General features: G+C 43.6%; 1 protein-coding gene and 1 long non-coding RNA gene across 2 annotated transcripts in view; one reads left to right on the forward strand and one right to left on the reverse strand.

Annotated features, from left to right (window-relative positions):
- ITPKC (inositol-trisphosphate 3-kinase C) overlaps positions 1 to 20,751 on the reverse strand; it is a 902,887-nt gene that overhangs the window by 793,788 nt on the left and 88,348 nt on the right. The gene's annotated exons all lie outside the window — the stretch shown is intronic.
- On the forward strand, positions 5,635 to 18,985 carry LOC147690376 (uncharacterized). The gene is made up of 3 exons (XR_015299789.1): positions 5,635 to 6,779; positions 13,275 to 13,849; positions 16,337 to 18,985. It is a non-coding gene; the product is annotated as an uncharacterized LOC147690376 (long non-coding RNA).

Genomic DNA, 20,751 nt, shown 5'->3' on the forward strand with positions numbered 1-20,751 from the left:
GGGAACATCCGAAAAAGGCCCTTGAAGAATTGCCTAATTATTCTGGAGGAGTACAAAGATGTTACGGCATCATGGCGAAAACGGGAAATTGCAGCCAGGAACACCTTTAGAGTGGAGTGTGATAGTCCTGATCTTGCTAATGACAGGAAGAACGGCAAGATCTGCTCAGGCTGAGCACACATTGGATCCAAGGACTTAGTGGAGCACCAAGCACAGAAACGTTTCCACTTTAACTGGTAAGTTTTGATTGTAGATGGAGCGCGAGCACTTGCCAGTACCACCCTACAATCCTCGTCGATATTTATGCGTGTAAATTCATTGCACTCAGGTTCCATGCATGAAGTTGGAGATATGCTGGATCCGGATGGCAGATCTGACCTTGCTGCATCGTTAGTAGATGAGGCAGAGGATGCAAAGGTATCGGATTTGTCAGAGAGAACAGAAGAAGATCCGAAAACCAAGGACGTCTCGGCCACTTGGGTGCAATCAGGATTATTTGGCACGGTTGGAACCTCATTCTGTGCAACAGACGAGGAATGAGCGGAAGTGGGGGAAATGCATAGATGAAGTCGTTCGACCAATCTATTGAAAAGACATTCCCGCTCGTCTCCCTGTGTGGATGCCGACTCGCAAATCGTTGACACTTCTTGTTGAGAGCAGTTGCAAAGAGATCCAACTGCGGTTGTCCCCATTGACGGAAGATGAAATCCAAAGTTGGCTGATTGATTTCCCATTCGTGGTTGTCTGAGAGGGCTCTGCTGAGCGAGTCCGCCAGAACATTGGCCACACCTGGCACATGAACAGCTGTGAGATGTATGTTGCGTTGGATAGCCCAATCCCATATTTCCTGTGCCAGTTGTGACAGCACGAGAGACCTTGTGCCGCCCTGTTTGTTGAGGTAGTGCATGCTGGTGGTGTTGTCTGTCCTCACCAGCAATGCTTGTCCCTGCACTAGCCTCTGAAAGGACTTCAAGGCCAAGAAAATCGCCAGGAGTTCCAAGCGGTTTATGTGCCAAGTGCGCTGAGACGTCGTCCATTTTCCCTTTACGGACATCCCATCGAGATGTGCCCCCCAACCTTCTAGGGATGCATCTGTTGTCAGTGTAAGTGTTGGTGGTTCGTCTCTGAATGAACGGCCTGTCGCTATGTTTGGAGGATGAGCCCACCACTCCAAAGCTTTTTGAATGCGGGGCGTTAGATGGATCTTGTCTTCGAACGACCCCGATACCTGCTTCCACTGCTTGTCCAGTTCCTCCTGTAGGACTCTCATGTGCAATCTGCAGTTGGAAATTAGCTGAATGCACGAAGAAGCCATGCCGAGGAATGATTTGTACATCTTGACTGTAGGAACTGTACTTTCTTTATCATTCGATCTTGCCTCTCCTGAGAAACGAATACTTGTCCCAGCCGAGAATCTAGCGAGGCTCCTAGAAAATCTCGCTGTTGAGATGGTAGAAAGTGCGACTATTGGAGATTGATGGACAAGCCCAACGTTTCGAAGAGGGAGGTACAGACTTGAATGTGCTGTTCCGTTAACTGAAAAGTCTTGGCCTTTATTAGACAATCGTCCAGATACGGATAAAACTGGACGCCCTGGAGACGCAGGTAGGCAGCAACCGGGGCTAGAACTTTGGTAAATACCCTCGGTGCTGAACGAAGGCCGAATGGTAGGACTTTGAATTGGTAATGAAACTGGCCGACTGTAAAGTGGAGATATTTCCTGTGCCTGGGATGAATAGGTACATGGAAATATGCATCCTGAAGGTCTATCGTTGAAAAGAACTCTCCTGGAATGAGGAAATTCAAGATTTGAAGCAGGGTTAGCATCTGAAAAGTCTTTGATGCGATGAACTTGTTTAGAGCCTTCAAATCTAAGATGGGACGCCACTCTCCTGATTTTTTCTTTACTAGAAAGAAACGGGAATAAAATCCCCTGCCGCGCTGATTTTGCGGTACCACTTCTATGGCTCCTTTCTTGATCATTAGCTTCACCTGAGCCAACAGTTCCTTTAGATGGGGAGAGTGTGGACCCGAAGGTGGACGAGTGGGGGGGAATTTCGTGAATTCCAGGGTATGCCCTTTGAGATAACGTCCAAGACCCATTGGTCAGTGGTAATGTTGGACCAATCGTAGAAGAACTTTGAGATCCGACCTCCAAGATGTACAGTCGCCGGAGGGTAAAGCTTGGATTTGTCACTGTTTTTTGTTGTTGTTCGCACCACCTCTGTAATTGGACTTACGCTGGTAAGGTCTGGAGGTGGATTGACGACTCTGGGACTGATAAGAGCTCCTCTGTCTATTATCATTGTAGGTGTATGATCGATTTTGGCCTGTTCCACGAAAAGTAGAGGTTCCTCCTCCTCTACCACGTGCCCCACGAAATGGCCGTTTTCGATACTGTAATGTTGCTAAGGACTTTGCAGTGTCCGTGTCCTTCTTTATCAGCTCCAATGCATCATTGACATGCTTGCCGAATAAAGATTCACCGTCGTAGGGTAAATCTAAAACCCTGGATTGAACCTCTGGGCGGAAAGAGGTCGATTTTAGCCAGCCTTGACGGCGCAAGACTGCAGCACCCGCCAGTTGCCGAAAACCAGTGGATGAAATGTTGATGGCACAATCGATTATTTCGGCCGAAATTCTCTCCCCTTCTTGAATTATGGCCTGCGCTTCATCTCGGATGGAATCGGGCATCTGAGGGATCAGAGCAGCGATCTCAGACCACATTTGGCAGTCGTAGCGACCTAGAATAGCCAAGGCGTTGGATGCTCTCACAGTTGTCGCTGCTATTGTCGTAAATTTCTTACCAATGGAGTCCAACTTACGGCCATCTTGATCAGGCGGAGATGTCAAAGGTATGGCAGGATTTCGAGATCTTTTTTGTGCCGCCTGAGTGATCACAGAATCTGGTTTAGGTTGAGAAACCAAACAGGCCGGAGAAGTAGGTGGCGCTTTATATTTTTTGTCCAACCTGGACAAAACAGCTGGTATGGAATTAGGACGTTCCATCAACCTCAGACCTTCTTCCCATATGTGGTCGATTATAGGAATGTTATGTGATTGCTTCTGAGGCAAGTCCTTAAAATCGTATAAGAAACAATCAGTTTGTTGCGCCTCAATTGTAAGATGGAACCTCTTCGCAGCACGAACCATGAGGTTATGAAAACTCGCGATATCTACTGGCGGTGAGGCTCTTGGTGATGCAGGTGGAGTAGAAGGTGTCTGTGCCCTATAATTGTCCCAATCCTGCATCTCATTATCGGTGTCGTTATCTTCAGTGTTATGAGGATTTTGATCCTCATTATCGGTATAAGGACGAGTACCAGTTGGAGACGTAGGTGCAACAGGTGCCGGAGCTGGAGGTCGAGGCGCTGGAGATTGAGGTGGAGGCGCTGGAGACTGAGCCCGGGGCACTTGAGGTGCTGGAGAAGTAGGCAAGGATGGTGGAAACCTACGATTGTAGTCATCCAGCATGTGCTGCAGGTTTTGCACCAAAGACAAAGGGATTTGTGTAACCTGTTCATAACTAGTTGGTTCTGCCTCATCAAGTGGAAAAAGTTAATTCCCATCTTCGACGTCATTATGTTCGTCCTCATCCTCGTCACTATCATCCTGACACTTAATGTGTAATTCAGAAGGACTGGAAGCTGGGCCATAAGTTTGATCCATTTCAGAGTCATTTCCTGATTCCTCTCCTCCGGATTGAAATAGTTTTTCCGGAAGCTGTGATCCACTCCGTACTGGACTTAACTGGATGAGTGGTATAGTCTTGAGAGACGAGGCAGTAACCACTTTGAAGGTGGTAGCAGTGGTTAGGGGTTGATGTGACGTCAACGAGCCCCTTGACGAGAACTCCACAGTCTTTGCACCACCCAGGGACCCTTGCGCCGTTGTGGAAGAAACCGGCGTAAAAATTGGTAATTTAGTCTTTGTCAACGATGATTTCTTGGTCGTCGACGGAGTCCTCGACGAGGTCGTCGACGAGGTCGTCGACGAGGTTGCAGCTTTAACCGTCGACGAAGATGCTTTCGTCGACGAGGATGTAGCCGTCGACGAAGGTGGAACCGTCAACGGAGCAGTCGTCGACGGAGTGGCTACCGTCAATGGAGTGGTCGTCGTCGACGATGTAGTCGTCGACGATGCAATCGTCGACGATGAAGATCTCGACATCGGAGTTGTCGTCGACGATGATGGCTTGCTTTTCGTAGACAGAGGACCCGTCGACGAGAGGCGCGTCGATGATGATTTCTTCGTCGACGGTTTGATTGTCGACGAGATCTTAATGGTAGACGAGATGGGTCTCACCTCATGACTGCTCGTCGACGAGATGGTCGTCATCGTTGCAGAGCTGGTTGACAAGGAACAAGTGGTCGTCGACGTAGAAACAGCCATGACTGACTTCGTCGACGCTGATGTCGTCGACGGATGCGTCGACGGGCCCGTCGACGAGCTAGTGCCCGATTTAGAAGAGGAAGGCACAGCTTTGGGTCTAGACGCCAGAGAGCCAGGTCCCGTAGGCGCGCCCTGAAGTAAATCCTGTGGGGAGACATCCTTGAAGGCACCCAGCATTCTACTCTTCTTAAGAAAAGGAGAGGGAACCTCAGTCTCAGACCCACGCTTCTGAGAGGATTTAGAAAATCCAGATGACAGACTCTCAGCATCAGAAACCACACTTTCAGTAGATCTCAACTTCTGTAGCCACAGAATGAGACTGGCCTCTCTATCCCTCAAAGTTTTAGGGGGAAAGGTGCGACAGAACTTGCAGGTAGAGGCATTATGATCCGGGTAAAGACAGTAAATACACTTACTGTGTGGGTCCTCATGAAAAAGGCGCAATTTACCACATGATGGACAAGCCTTGAAAAGGGTTTTCTTTGTAGAAGACATCTCTGAAGAGAAAACAGCTAGAACTGGTGAAAAACTGAGCAGAGCTCAGGGAGACTCCCTTCACACGACGTGCGGTAGAAAATCTGAGGACTTGGGCTTCTGAGGAGAAGGTTCTAGAGGAGGCTACAGCCTGATTGGCTGGAATGTGGACCAACACATAATGCCTCTAATATGTTACTAAAGTGAATTCTCCCTTGGGCTTTTCAATGGGCCTATTCTGTTCTATGGTACTCTTTTAAGTTTACATTTCTATTGCATTATATGTATGTATATTTTTATTTATGATATTTCTCATATATACATGCATATATTAGTGCTATTTTATGTACCTTGGGACTCCCACTTCGACGACGGGGAATACTCAAGCATGTGAATCTATGAAAGACACCCCTAATACTGGAGAATTTACTATACTGTTCCACGACCAACTGACTTGAGGCTCCCGAACCCCGGCCCACATACTGTAATTTAAGGGTAATATAGACCCCCGGGAAATACCCTGCTAGACCCCCTTTGGTTACTATTAGCGTTAACATAGACAGACCAGGAGTATGGGGTGGGAAGGTTAGGGAGGGAGGGGATGTTGTCGGGTTTGTTTATTTCAGTACTGTACCAACACTTGATAGTAGACTCATGCAATGTATCTTTGGTAGGTGTCTCAAGAATAAAGGACGTTCTGTATTAATCTATGCACTGGATGTGATGTCAAGGTCCACAATAAAGTATGTTAAAAACATTTTCTTTTAAAAAGGTTACTGAACTGCAACTTTGGCCTCGGAGGCAACTGGCGATATTGCTCTTCTGTTTTATAATGAACTGTCTGTCCGATGCAACGTATACAACATTAAATATATAGAAAACCTAATCAATCTTGTCTGTGCGGATGTCAGGACAATTACTCAATAGAGGAATGAAGCACTGGCAAACTCAACAGGTGAATCGTTAGCACCAGTCTTTTAGGCTTCATCAATGCTTGTTTTATATTTTCATGGGTATATATGTACCAAGTAAATCCAGATGTAGTGAGCAAGGCGGACGTGTCCGCCGAAACGTGTCTGCGGTGTATCGCTTGGAATAAAGACTTTCTTTGATCCTAACATCCCAAGGAGTTGGTGCCTGTTTAATCAATTTGTGACCAGGATTGGAGAAGTATATATGTGTATATGTACATGGTATTTCTATAGCGCAAACCTAGCCAAAAGGTAGTGGAGAACTGCACAGGGTCAAAGACAGCATAACGTCAATGAATAATAGGAGAGGTAGCTGGTTTGTAGATGGTTATTCCTTTGTGATGTTGTGTTCTTGAAAGAGTGGATCTTCAACTCTTTCCTAAATTACAGAAGTGATCCTCAAGGGTACGGGGATGTCGTTGCAGATCCTGAGTGAATAGATGGAAAATGCCTGCTGCGTTGTTTTTTCTTTTTTTTCACACTTAGTTTGCAGTCTGATGGTCTCTTGGCTGCGTTTGTGCAGAGTATCACAAGAGATGGTGAGCTTGTCTGGAAAATAAGCAGGGGTCTGTTCAGACCCTCGATGAAATGTGCTGTGGCATGTAGGATGCCCTTAAGGAGGTGCCAGTGAGGAGTCTGGGAGACCATGGAGCAGGGCGTTACCACCACCGAGATCATAGAGTACGAGGGCTAGAACATCAGTTCTGAAGTGGCTTTCTGGAAGTAATGGTTTCACTTTCTTTAGAAGACAGACTAGTACTAGGCCATCTTTGTTTTTTTAAGCAATGTGTTCTTTTAGGGCGAGGATGCTGTGCCGGGGGAATCCAAGTGATCTGACATTCTGTGAAAGTTGAGGTTCAAAAGCCATCAAAGTTGATGTCTCTTAGCCAGGTATGGACTATTTGTTTCTTCTTGGTAAGTAACAGGAATTATATCCTGGTTGTATTGAGCTTCAGGTAGAGTGCTGGATATCCAGGTTTTGCTGATGTACAGACAGTGTTTGAGGTATTGGATGTCTAAAGCAATGGAGAATTTCAAAGTTGTGTATCAGCATAGTTTTTTTTTTAAATTCTTTTTATTGAAGTTGTATTCAGGTTTTATGCAGCATAGATCAAAAAACACGGAAAATCACAGCAAAGTAAAAATTACATTTGGTTTCAACTTAACGTAATGTCAAACCAATTTACTCAAAATATCATCCCCAAATTTGATCGAATTTTCTAATACCCCCAACTCTTTGAGCATATAACAATTTGCTTTCCTAACCCTTTTCATTTTTTCCAGCCATTCCTGCAGCGTCGGGATATAGGTTGAAAGCCAATTCTGCAATAGTAAAGATCTAGCCACGGCCATTATAATATAAATCAATTTTGCCAAGTGACTTCAAAATGTACAATCAGGATCATAACCAAATAAAACATTATTGCATTGCATGGGACTGATAACATACAATAAGTTTTTAAAAAACCAATAATTTCTTCCCAGAAATGCTTAATTTTAGGACAAAACACTATAATGTGTGACCAATCGGCTTGTTCGCAATTGCAATGTCTAAAACAGAAAGCAGATGCATTGTTATACATTTTAGCAATTATTACTGGTGTACGATATAATAGCCACTTGCTAAAATACAACATCCGGCGCCAATTGGCACCACGCAGTACACAGAAATTAAACTGATTAATAGTTTTCCATATTTCCGGTGACAATATTAAATTTTCCTGAGTGTACCATTTACGGATAGCTTTAGCAGTCAGCTCTACCTCCCGACTTTGTATCAGACACTGTTTCCATGCTCCGGGTTTCTTCTCCAAGTTATTAACAAAAAGATCTAAAACAAGAGTAGAAGTATAATTCGAAATGGTACCGGGATCTAATTGCGCCAACATAGGATAAATTAAATTAGAATAGGAACCAATTAGCAAAAAATTGCCAACAATTCGACCTGACATCTCGTTAACAGAGAGCCAAGTTCCGCTGACCAAAAAATCTGCTAATGTTCTGAACCCGGCCGGGCCCCAATTTTCTATAACAATGGGATCGATTTTAATCTTTAAAAAGGAAAACACTCCAATTAAGGGAGTTAGTAAATGAAAGGGTGGAAGTGAATAGCTCTTAAGCATTGCATTACGTCGTTTAAAAAACCAATTTAGGATTTTATACCGCACAAATTTGGGAGATTTCGGTACAAACAAAGGGGATGGAATTTGAATTTCTGAACATATCAAATCAAAGAAAAAATTTATAAAACAACTAGTTGCTGCATTCCTGTTCTTAAATCTCTCTAAATACTGTGCAAAGTAAGCATAGTAATAATCTTTCAAATTTGGAAAGGAAAGACCGCCATACTCAGTTTCTGCAGTTAATGTCCGTATATCTAATCTGGGTGTTTTTTTTGCCCAAATAAATTTGGAAAACATAGATTCTATTTTGGAGAAAAAAGTACCCGGCAAATAGACTGGAATTGATGCGAACAAAAAATTAAAAAGAGGAAGGATTGACATTTTAATTAAATTGATGCGACCGAGAATAGTTAAAGGCAGAGGGTCCCAACGAGCAAACATTGATTGAACTTTTTTTATTAATGGGACGAAATTGAGTGTATATAAATCCAAAATATTGGAAGAGAACAAAATTCCCAGATATCTTTTAGGTTTTGAATTAATACAGCCTTGTAAATCTTTGTGTAAAACTGGGTCTGCACCCCCACAAACCAATATTTCTGTCTTTTTTTTATTAATTCGGTAACCTCCTAGAGATTCAAACTCTTCAAAAATTTGAAAAATATAAGTCTGTGACTCCAAATCGGGTTTAATAAGTAACATAATATCATCTGCGTAGAGTTTGATTTTGGCCATGGAGGTAACTGGAGATTTGATCTGAAAACAATTCATGATAGCAATAGTTAATGGTTCGATAAAGAAAGCAAAAAGAATGGGTGATAAAGGGCAGCCTTGCCTAGTGCCACGTTGTACTAAAATTGAGCCTGCTAATGATTTATTAATAATTATGTTTGCTCTAGCCCCTACATACAAATTCTTTATCAAATTGATGATGCGTTGAGAAATGGCAAACTTAGATAAAATAAGGAAAAGGGTGTCCCATACCACCAAATCAAAAGCTTTTTCTGCATCTAAAAGTAATACCAAGGCCTGTATCCCACGTGCTTCAAAATAATCTAATGCTTCAACTAAAAAGTGTGTGTTAGTAAATAATTGTCTGTCTATTATAAAACCGTTTTGATCTGGATGGATCAAATCCGCCGCATGATCATTAAGACGGAGTGAAAGCATCTTAGTAGTTATTTTATAATCGGAATTTAATAAAGTAATTGGCCTGTAAGAATTCGGATCTTTGGATTCTTTCCCTTTTTTTAAAAAACTAATGACTGTACCTTCATGGAAGGATTCCGGGACTTGCCCTCCTTCCAGCATTGAGTTCAACAATAGCAAAAATAAGTCACTGAAGGAACTAAAGAAAACTTTAAAGAATTCTGAGGGGAAGCCGTCGGGACCACAAGCCTTGCCTAATGGAAGGTTTTTAACAACTTCTTCCAATTCTGCTTTAGAAAAAGGTCTTTGCATATGCCTCTGATCTTCGAGGGGTAGACTTGGAATTTCATGTCGGTCTAAAAACTCTGATAATTTTTGGTGATCGAAAATATGTTTTAGAGAGTAAATACTCTCGTAATGTTTAAGCATGATATTATTTATTTCAGCCTGATCAAATGTATCGAAATGAGTAAGAGGGTCTTTTAAGGAATGAATCAAATTTGAAGCCGCCTGTTCTTTTACTTGCCAGGCTAGAAATTTCCCTGAAAAGTTACTCTCTTCGTACACTTTTTGTGATTGTTTCTGAAACACCAATTCACTTTGCTCATAATAATGAGCGCTGAGCGCTTGTTTAGCTTCCCTCAATTGAATTACAACTGCATAATTTGGTTGACGTTGATAGCGTAATGTTAAATCCTGAATTTTTTGAAGCAAAGAGTTCCTTTTAATTTTCACAACGCACCACTCAGCCGCACCCTTACTAATAAGAACCCCCCGTAAAAAAGCCTTTAACGAGTCCCAGATAACATGAAGAGGGGCCGTGCCTATATTTCGGTTAATGTACTCTGCTATCTCCAACTTTAATGCTGATATCCAATTCAAATTCTGTAAATACATTTTATTAAACATCCATCTTTTCGAGACCTTAGTAGTCTCCGCATAGTCAAAATTAATCACTATCATAGCATGGTCTGAAAAGCCATTGTGGTAAAATCTCTGTGAACTAAATTTAAGCTGTCTAGATGTTAGAAAAAAGTCTATACGAGATGAGGATTTAAACCTTCCTGACCAGCAGGTATACTCCATTTTCAGAGGGTTTCTCACACGCCATGGGTCACATAAACCAAATAAAGATATATAATTTAGGATAGTCTTAAGGGATCTAGGCTTAGACTGCCTCTTAAGAGATGATGTGGAGTCAAAATTAGGGTTCATGAGTATATTAAAATCACCACCTATAATGATATCTCCACCGACCAATAGAAGAGATTGAAACAGAGCATCATAAATCTGGGGATTATCCTCTATAGGGGCATAGAAGCAAATAAAAGTAATCAAGGAGTGATGATTTTTAACTTTACATGAAACCCAACACCAACGACCTGAAGAATCATTTTCAGTCTGGACTATCTCAATCTCTTGATTTTTATTTATAAATAGAGCGACACCTCGTTGTGAACCCATGGCGCACGAAAACCCCCGAAAAGAAGCCCACGTTTTAAACATCTTGAAATCCTCTTTTTTAGCAGCAGCTATATGAGTCTCCTGTAACATGATCACTGTAGGATTTTCAGTTCTAATCCAGGACCCTATTGCACGCATTTTTCTGGCGTTATTCAGACCATTCACATTAAAGGATATCAGTTTCAACCCCGTCCTAAGCGACATGGAGCATAATTAATTGCACAAAGAAATACAAAAGTTTTAATCTCAAAAAAACTTAATTTACGCATATATATGCAAAAATGCCTACCAGAGTACCAAAAATGCAAGATCTTACCACATTCAAATCCACTGAAAACAACCTCAATTTTTCCATTTTTTCCCCTCCCCCCCTTCACCCATGGCCCTCCTCCTAATACTCTCCCCCACGCTCGCCACCGGGTCTTCCCCCCAACCATAGAGGTGTCTTGGAATAACACCCCGTTTCCCTGCCCAGCCCTCCCCCTCCCGCTCCCTCACCCCTCCACCAAATCCACCATATCTGTAACCAGAGTATAACCATCATTTAAAAAAAAGAAAGAAAAAAGAAAAAACCTGAAAAAAATACAAGCAAAAAGTGTGCTAGGAAAACATAGAGTTTGCCTACAACATCTATCCGGGTGACATTTGGCTAAGCAAATCGTTGGCTTCATCAATATCTGTTAGCAAGTGGAATTTGCCTTTAATCAGCACCTTTAATTTCGACTGTTGTGCTATAGAGGCTTGTGCCCCTTTAGCTTTAAACAGGTGCAGAAGTTTCACAAACTCTTTTCTACGCTTCGCAGCGGCGGCAGACATATCGGAAAAAATCCGGCATTTTGAAGTAGCATTTGCTGCGAACTGACCCTGATTTATGGCTCTTGTCAGAATTGTCTCTTTAACCCGAAAGTCAGCGAAATTAACCAAAATAGTACGGGGAAAAGGGGAGTTCGGAAATGGCTGAGCGGGCACACGATGAGCTCGGGTGATTGTCAAATCACCTTTAAATTCCGGAATGACTTCGTGCGATATAAAAGAAGTGACCCACTGAACCATATTCGAGCCCTCAATTTTCTCCGGGACCCCTACTATTCGCAGATTTGATCTACGATTGTAATTCTCCAACTCATCAAGCTTGGATTCCAAGGTCTTAGACGATTTATAAACGTCCTTGACGTCCTTTTGAAGTTTGGGGATTTCATCCTCTAAACTTGAAATTCTGGCTTCAGCCTCCTGAAGACGAGGTGGGAAAGAAGTGACAATATCCTCAATTTTGTCCTAACGATTTTGAATTCCAGCAAGTTCTGCTTTTTGAGACTGGTTCACTTCACGAATCTCATCCAAAATTAGGTTAAGCATGTCCTTGACTGACAATTGCATTGTATTTAAACCTGTTGTCTGGTTAGTCTCAGTATTCAAAGACAGGATAGGGCTCGTAAAACCCGCTTGTTCCTCCCCGACTTGTATTCCATAACTTGCGTCTTGAACCACCTGACTATCAGCTCCGTCATTCAAGTTAGTGACTACTATTGCAGCAGGAGCTGTACTTAAATCTTGAGCGCAAACTGAACCAGGATTAGGCTGGGCGGTAACAGAACTGCTCGACGTGAGCGAGTTATTTCTAGGCTCAAACAATGGAAATTGTCTTAAAGGTTTGTTAGTAGACAACGCCTTCATCTGTGCACTAGTATCTACTACAGGCACGGAATCTTGTTGAATAGAGTCAGTTTGAAGAGTCTCAAGTGGGCGAGCGTTCCCCAATGTATCAGGAATATCAGGGGACTCTATAATTGCCTCAATCTCCCCCTCGGAGCTCACCAAAGAAATCTCCGCCCTGCCTTCCATCTGGTCAGTTGTCTTTTCAGATGCGGCCTCTTCTATAGCCTTAAGCCGTCGGGCTCTCGCCTTAGCACGCACATTTGTTAGTTTGCCCATTAACGACTGCAGTTATTCCAGAAGTTTATCAAAATGGGGGGAGTCACACAATAGAAACACTCTAGCATTGAACAAAGCAATAGAGTGTGACCACGAGATTTTCAGGAAAGCAGGGCAATATGGGAGATGTAGTCCTGTATGCAGCATGTAGTATTCAAACACTGCAAAATGTGACTGCTGGGTAAGAAACGCTATCAAATTGCTTTAGTGAGGAGTGCCGTTTATTATTGAGGAAAAAAGTCAAGAGTCAATGCCTACTAGGATCCATTCAGCGTATCCAGCATACCAGCATACCAGACCTCAGAATCCACCTCACACCGGTGAAATGATACAGAGAATGATGATGGAGCCGGTGGAACCGATATTGTAGCCCCCTGCAGCAGCAGCAGCCCAAACAACGCGCCTCCTCGGATCCTTCGCGGTAGAGTTGACAGCGGAGCAGCACGAGGACCGCTATCAGGCTATCAAGTGATCGGGGCGGCATTCGACTCCGGATGAAACGCCGGCCCGGCATCTGCTTCAGATAGATGCCAACACCATCACCATCGCCATCACCATCGCGCTCGCGTTCATGGTAGAGGGAGGAGCAAGGAGGCGGGAGCGTTCAGGTGCTACGTGGAGGCGTGGATCTCCACCGTAGCGGTAGTATGGAGAATTTCAAAGTTGTGTATCAGCATATTGTTGTTAAGTATGAGTAAAGGCCCAAGCAGTTCCATGTGCAGGTTGAAGATGACAGGAGGTTTTATGGAATCCTGGGGGGGCTCCGCAGGTGATGGGGATTTTTTGGTCCTGAGTGTTGTAAAACTTTATTTTTGAGGATATGCAAGGCCCTCGTTAATATAAAAAATAAACACTCACTCAGAGCAGAAATATTTTTTGGCCCCACACAGCACACTTTGCCTTAGTGGTCAGTGGCAGCTTAGCAAACTACTTTGTGTTTATAAACAGAATGCGAAAGAGTAGAATGTCATCACTTGCAGTGAAATTTGACAATGGCTGAAGTGGGCTGGCCCTGTGCTCCATGCTGTATTGCTGTAGTGGGTGGCAGAAAAATGTGAATGACACAGCAGACCAACTGATAAAGAGGACTGTCTGAAAGCCCCTATAAGTACACTAGCTATCATTTTGGTAAAATAAAATGGTCTAGACCGGGGACACTGGAATTGTGCAATTGTGCAATGTTTGCATAATTATAATTTGCCACATCTGCCACATAATCTGCTGATTTTGACAAAATAATAATTTGATTTTAGCTTAAACAATGCAAAAGTTACTAAAAGTACAGCAACGTGTTACCACTCAGTGGAAGGCCCTACGCAAAGGTTGACAGGTCACCTTTCTTTTGCTTATTTATTTCATTTTCAATCTTTATTTCGACCATTTGGTCATAAAAGATACACATAAATTTAAAAATCACATAATTGTATCAGATTTGATAAAACATCAGTACATGATTTAAAATCCACATCAAACATTATTAACACTGTTAAAAATAAAGGAATTCAACAGTCTACCCCGCATCTTTTAAAAGACGATTACGTGTATACCACACATTTGTAAAAAATTTGGCAAGCGCAAAAACAATTGGGCCGGAAACATCACATTTTAGAATCCTATACATAGGCATGTATTCCCTGCCACCCAAGTTCTTGATCAAAGGCAGCAGCCAGTACTTTCTGGCTGCCATATATGCTGGGCAGAAAAAAATCACATGCAAGTCATTTTCCTCTTTGTCAACACAAAGGGGACAGTACTTGGTGGAAGGGACTTGCGACCAGGTACTAGAAAAGGAGCGCAAAGGCAGTGTGCCGTATCTCCACTGGAGAAATAACTTTCTAGTGAGAACGGGGTATATAGGATCAAAAGCCTTTTCAAATGCGTAAAGGTCCTTGTTTTGCAGGAATTTAGAGGAAAGGGACCCCTCTGTCTGGGTAGCTAAAGCCCTTTCCCTTTTGTGTTCATGATACAGATTCGCCAGAAATCTCTTAGAGATTCTGGGTGCTGTATCTGCTGGTTTATTCCACAATTCGGGGAGCCCCAGATCTGTGCACACTGACTGGATATTTTGGACCCAGGGGATACTAAGCGCCTTGGGGTGTTTTAGTATTTCGGCCAGTTCCGCCCTATAGTCGGCGAGATCGTCACTGCTCCAAAGCCTGCGCCAGAAGGCTATGGGTCTTAGACTTATCTCGTCGGCGAGAGGCCGTAGCCCTAAATCAAGCCTCAAAGGGAGAAGTGGGGTGCTGGGAGGAAGTGCGGTAATTTGCCTTACGAATCTGTTTTCCGTGACTGACAGATTCTGACATGGAGTATGGCCCCACAATTCAGCCCCGTACAAGATCGCCCCCCTGGCTTGTGCTTTATATATCTGAATTAGGGCCCCCAATGGGCGATAAGTCGAGCCAGTCATCATCCGGGAGATACCCCCGGTGATTTGTACTAATTTAAGGTTGGCCCTGGTTTGATGGGTCCCCCAGGTCATATTTTCGTTGAGTGTCACGCCGAGATATTCAAACGTGGCTACTCTTTCCAGCCGTGCTGCTCCCAGCAGTGGATTCGGGCGCTGTTTGGGGCTTGGATTCAATACCATGTATTTGGTTTTCATGGCATTGATTTCCAATCCTCTGTCCTGACAGAAGGCCACAAAGGCATCAAGTATCCTTTGGATGCCCATGGGAGTTTTGGATACCAACAGCGTGTCGTCCGCAAACATTATTGCGGGCACACTGTTGCCATTTAGTTTGGGGGCATCTGTGTAGTCAGTGGCGTTCAGATGAGCGACTACCCCGTTGACAAAGAGGCAAAACAGGGTCGGCGCCAGCACACAACCCTGTCTTACCCCCCTGCCCACGGGGAATCTCTCAGTCAACTCCCCCGACCTCCCACACCTTACCTGCGCATAGTTGTTGTGATGCAGCCTCTGTAAGGTCAATAAGATGTCTGGTGGTACGCCCATCCCTGCTAGAATGACCCATAGTTTTCCCCTGGGCACGAGGTCGAAGGCGGCTCGTAGGTCCACGAAAATCGTGTAGAGACTGCCACCCTCGAACCTCACTGTCTTCCAGTAGACCAGGTTCAATCTGAAAACCTGGTCCACAGTCGATACCCCTTTCCTAAAACCTGCCTGATATGGACTGAGGGCACCTGCCTCCTCGATCCATTCCTGAAGCCTATTCAGGAGGACCCTGCCGAACAACTTCTGCGCTACGTCGATCAGGCTAATTGGTCTGTAGTTGGCTGGGAGGAGGGGGGATCCCTTTTTGTAAATCGGGACCACCTCAGCCCCCAGCCAAGTACTAGGGATTTCCATCCCACCGAGAATGCCATTAAAGAGAGCAGCGAGGTAGGGCGCCCAGACGGTGGGCTCCTGCTTGTACAGGTCTCCCGGTAGCCCGTCCAGCCCAGGGGCCTTCCCCGAAGCCAGGCCTGAAATGGCAGCAGTGACCTCACTCAGTGTTATTTGATCCGCCTGAGAGCCCTGCCTCTCTGGTTCGATCACCGCAGGGAGTTCTCCGGACTCAGCGCTATATAAGGACTGGAAGTGGGCCTGCCACACTCCAGGAGCTATGTTAGGCTCCACAGCCGTATGTAAGCTCCCTGATCCCCCGTTCACCATTCTCCAAAACAGGCGTTGGTCTTGCACTGCTAGGGCCTTGGTGAGTTCTTCCCACTGGCTTTCCTCCCATTCTATTTTAGCCTGGGCGAGAAGTTTCTTGTAGGCATGCCTGCATTGCTTAAGGCGTTCCCCTCCTTTGCCCTCCTTTATTACTCCAAGGAGTTCTGTTTTGGCCCGTCTACAGGCCACATTGTACCATTGAGTTCTGCCATCAGCTTATTTATTTATCTGGGTGTTAAACTGGTACTAATGAGGTGCAACCAATGCCCAGACTAGTCTTAGAATGAAAAAATAAGGAAGTAATACTGTCATAAAAAGCCCCGCAGTACGCCGCATAATTTGCCCTTTTATGCCGCATAATTTACTCAAACATATTGCATAATTTGGCCCGCCCCTGCACATAATACTGTGGCCTTGGTCTACACTAATGCTAGACCTAAAAAGTCATCATCATGGAGGGCGGGTTAGAGGTTAAAAACTGATTCGCATAATAATATTATAGGAGACTTTTGCACTTCGCTATTAAATGAAGAGGATCTATCTGTTCTCATAAATGTTAGGTTTCATTGTAACTATATTTAGTACCTGTGCGCCAACGCAGTATGAATAAACAGTCTGCAAGATCCTTTTCTGAACGATATTTTTGTCTCAACATCAATTGCGGACCTGTCCCTACTGCTGAATGAGAATCTTTGTTTGATTTTGGGCTGAGGTCAGCCTTGATGTACATTGCTTGCGTATTAAGCCAATACTTTTTCTCCAGGATCTTGCAAAGAAGACTGCCAGGAGAGTGACCTATGACGATGTATTTACTAGTCATTAAAAAGAACATAGAGACATTGTACTCTGCCTCGATGTCCGGATTTATGCTAGAAAACGTGTATGCTTTAAAATACATTAAATGAATGCCAAATGAATCCACAGATTCACATTCTCGTTTAATTGACCATCCACGTTTAACGGCACAACAATGCATTTAATTTTTTAAGGTAATGTATTTAACAGCTTAGATAACAAAATCAATCAAAGAAATACAAAACATTACAAATATCAGAGTTGAATGTTAAAGAACTTTTTCTATAAATCACGTAAATTAGATGAGTTCCACAGTTCTGTAAATAGAATGTTTTGCTGTTTTACTTTATAGGTACATAATGTAGTTTTAAAGTTAAAAGCTCTAATATTTTTTTACGTCTACCAAATGGATCCTGCTTCCTGGGATGATTGACTATAATTTGACAGAAAAGAAAATTTGATTTTGTTTTCGATGGCCTATTGATTTGTCCTCTAAATGCACCTTTGTACGTCTCTTCTGGTCACCCTATTATCATTCGTCTACGATGCGCTGTGAGAGAGTAGATTAGAAAAGTTGTCACATCCTTTTCTGCGACCGTTTGCCCTTCTAAAAAAGAATAAAGCAATCTAATGCAAGACGAAATACAGGAGGAATAATATTAGGATTGTATTGAACGAACCGTCATCTTTCCCCTTAAATCAAGCACCCTCTTGCTCTCTTTTTCATATTTTGGGAGCCTGAATTACAGGAGCACATTTAACTTTCGTCCACAGTGCAGCTTCTATTACCTCAAGCTACTTGTAATTTCTCCTGACTTTCCTGCAGGTGACATTTAGCTCTAGCTGAAAATGTCCCCTCTTGAACATGTTGAATTCACAGCCGAAGTGCTTGAAGACACTTAAATCTAAATGTTATTCGACCACCAAAAGCTTAACCGGCTTTACTGAAAGGAATGGGCGCCAACTGCCTGCGGGATGTCTTGCCTGGTCAAAACACAAATCTTGCAGGTGGTCCTCGACATCTGCCTCCGACACCCGCGCTTAGCCAGGTGAAATAAGAAAGAGAACACAATCCAAGAAACCGGTGAGCAGACAAGTCCTTCTAGTGGACAATAAGAGTGTGCAAAAGCAAATGCTTAGATTAAGTTCTGGTGCAGTACTTAATGGCAGCCACTACCACCTCCAAGGTCTCTGAAGAAACACATAGGCGTGCAAATGCTAACATGCTCAATACTAGTAGGAAATACTGCCACATTCTTTGGCCTTCAAGGTCAGAATGTCTTTCCTCTCGAGGGGATGATGTGGTCCATCTATACCACAAGGGCAGGTCCAAAAACCAAACTTGGTGAGGCCAAGGCGGGACAACTAGGATGATTGACCATCCTGGCTCATCTCCTGAAGGAATCCTCCAAGTCAGAGGAGCTTAAGGGAAGACACTAAAGAAAGGCCATATCCAATGCAACATCTGCTCATTCCCTTGGTTAGTAGGCCCACCTGCTTGCTGCACTTAGTGTTCATATGAGTGACAAGGGCATCTATAGCTGACAGACCCATGCCTCGAAGAACGGATCCAGCACCATTTGGAGACTTTTTCACTCAATGAGGATGCCTAGTAATTCTGTCCTGTGTTGGTATGCAATATCAGCAATGCGGAGGACCAGTAAGAACATGTAATACTTTAAGGCTCATTACCATAGACAAGACATGAACAGCTACGGGTGGATGTCCCCATGTTTCTTTAAATAGAAGATGTCATTGATACTGAATGTGTCAAGAGGCAAATCTCTACTTGTGCCTCAAACCACTAAAAGAGAGCACTCCACAAGGTTCCTGCCACCTATACTGTGAGGAGTTAGTGTTGACTGCCAGTTGCGGACAGAGCAGCACATTTAGTATTTGCCCATCATTACAAAGATGGATCAAAATATGGTCACACTGGGAGGAGTCTGGACTGGTGGTCCATCAGTTCTGCCCAGTGGTCAGCCAGATGTGGCTGCAATGAACACATGTGCAGCTTGGTATTTGGGGCCCCTCTTTAGGACTGCTGTTATTTCAAAATCCCCTTGACCCACAAGGATGATATTGTGTCATTTCTCATAAAATGATCCACCCTTTTGCCAAAGGTAATTATTCTCTCTGGAGGAGGAAAGACATTTGCCAAGCTGAAGACCATGTTTGCTCCTAAGCACTGAATGCTCTTGGATGTTACTAAAACGGATTTGGGGAAATTCAATGACAACCTATGATTGGTATTAGGCTAGACTCAGACATCTCCCATGACACTTCTGGGGTAAGACAGGATTTCTGAGTATGTACTGCAGTAGACCTTCTGCTGCCACACTAAATGCCAGCAACAGGGCAGCCATCTTCTAAAGACAAAAAGGGCACATCAATGCAAACCGCAAAGAAAAGTCATTGTACTGTAAAACTAGTGTTGGATCCCACAATAACAAGAAATGGCAATGCCAATAGGTCCGGCTTATGAATGAAAGTGCCTTTTGTGCCACTGCTGAATTTAGGCACCCAATAAGTCATCATATAGGTACTCCGTCACTCATCTTTTCACACATGCATCCATTCATCCATCCACTGACTCTTTCCTGCATTCACCACTGACACTAGAGCAATAAAACACGCACAAAATCAACAACACAGGCATGAGAAATTAAAATCATACAAGTAGGTCAAAGCATAAGCCTTCGATAACAAAACATAGCAGCGAATGTCCATAATACAGCAATTTCATAAATAGTCAAATCCTTTATTCGATCAGATAAAAAATGACCATAACGTAAATAGTCTATTTTTGTTTCAAAGTTCTAAAATGGCTGCCACATTTAGCACCAACGTTTTGCCCATCCTGGAATGGTAAAACAATAATATATTATGAACAACAGCATTCCATAATGTTCTCCAGGTTTAGAGGAAGTGACCATGTAGGATGTGGCGCACTGCAGATAAAATTAGTGACAAGCAAAAGAGCAGTTAGCACTGCCTGGACAGCTGTAGTATCCTCTTAAAAAACGTTAAAATATAAAGAGGAGAAGGAAAGATACGAAAGGAGGACTATAAAAGGAGAAAGGTGAAACTAAAGTACTGGCCATACAACTCTGACAATGAAGCACACTGATTTTCAGATGGGTGTACACATGATCAGAAAATGGTGTTATTCACCGGGGAAGAGATCTAATGACTATCGTGGACTGAACAATTAACCCATGCAGTATGCTTTACGGATGAAAGCAGAGCATAAATGACACTCACACAGACCACTGGCAGAACAAAGTTGACCCAAAGGCCCTCAATGTATCTGTGTCCCTGAAAAAAACAAGGGTTAAAGTGACGCTTAGTTAGGAAGCACAAGTTACTACTCGTGTAACGATATATCTGTAAGAGACATTAGTTAGTGATAGATTCCTTACCTTAGAATATTTCCCAGGCGTCAGTCTGGATCCGGAAAGTTTTCTGCTTAGCAGTACCTCTGCGTGCTGGTAGGTGGCGCTGTGCGGCTCCGCACCCGTCACTGGCATCGTAAGCACCGGGATGACGTTACGGAGGCTACTTATGCGCCACTCATGCGCGCTGACGTCAGTTCTGTACACAATATTCCGTGCCGAAATGGAGTGCCATGCCAGAAACCGACCTTTGGTGCAAAAAACTAGGGCCCTAAAAGGGGATGACCTTAACCCTAGTAATCAGTTTGCAGAACAGGGAGGATGCATGGGGGGGGGGTAAAGAATCTATCACTAACTAATGTCTCTTACAGATATATTGTTACACAAGTAGTAACTTGTGCATATGAAAGAGACACTTTAGTGATAGATTCCTTACCTTA

Source organism: Lissotriton vulgaris, chromosome 9 (genome assembly GCF_964263255.1).
Source record: "Lissotriton vulgaris chromosome 9, aLisVul1.2, whole genome shotgun sequence".
NCBI lineage: Eukaryota > Metazoa > Chordata > Amphibia > Caudata > Salamandridae > Lissotriton > Lissotriton vulgaris.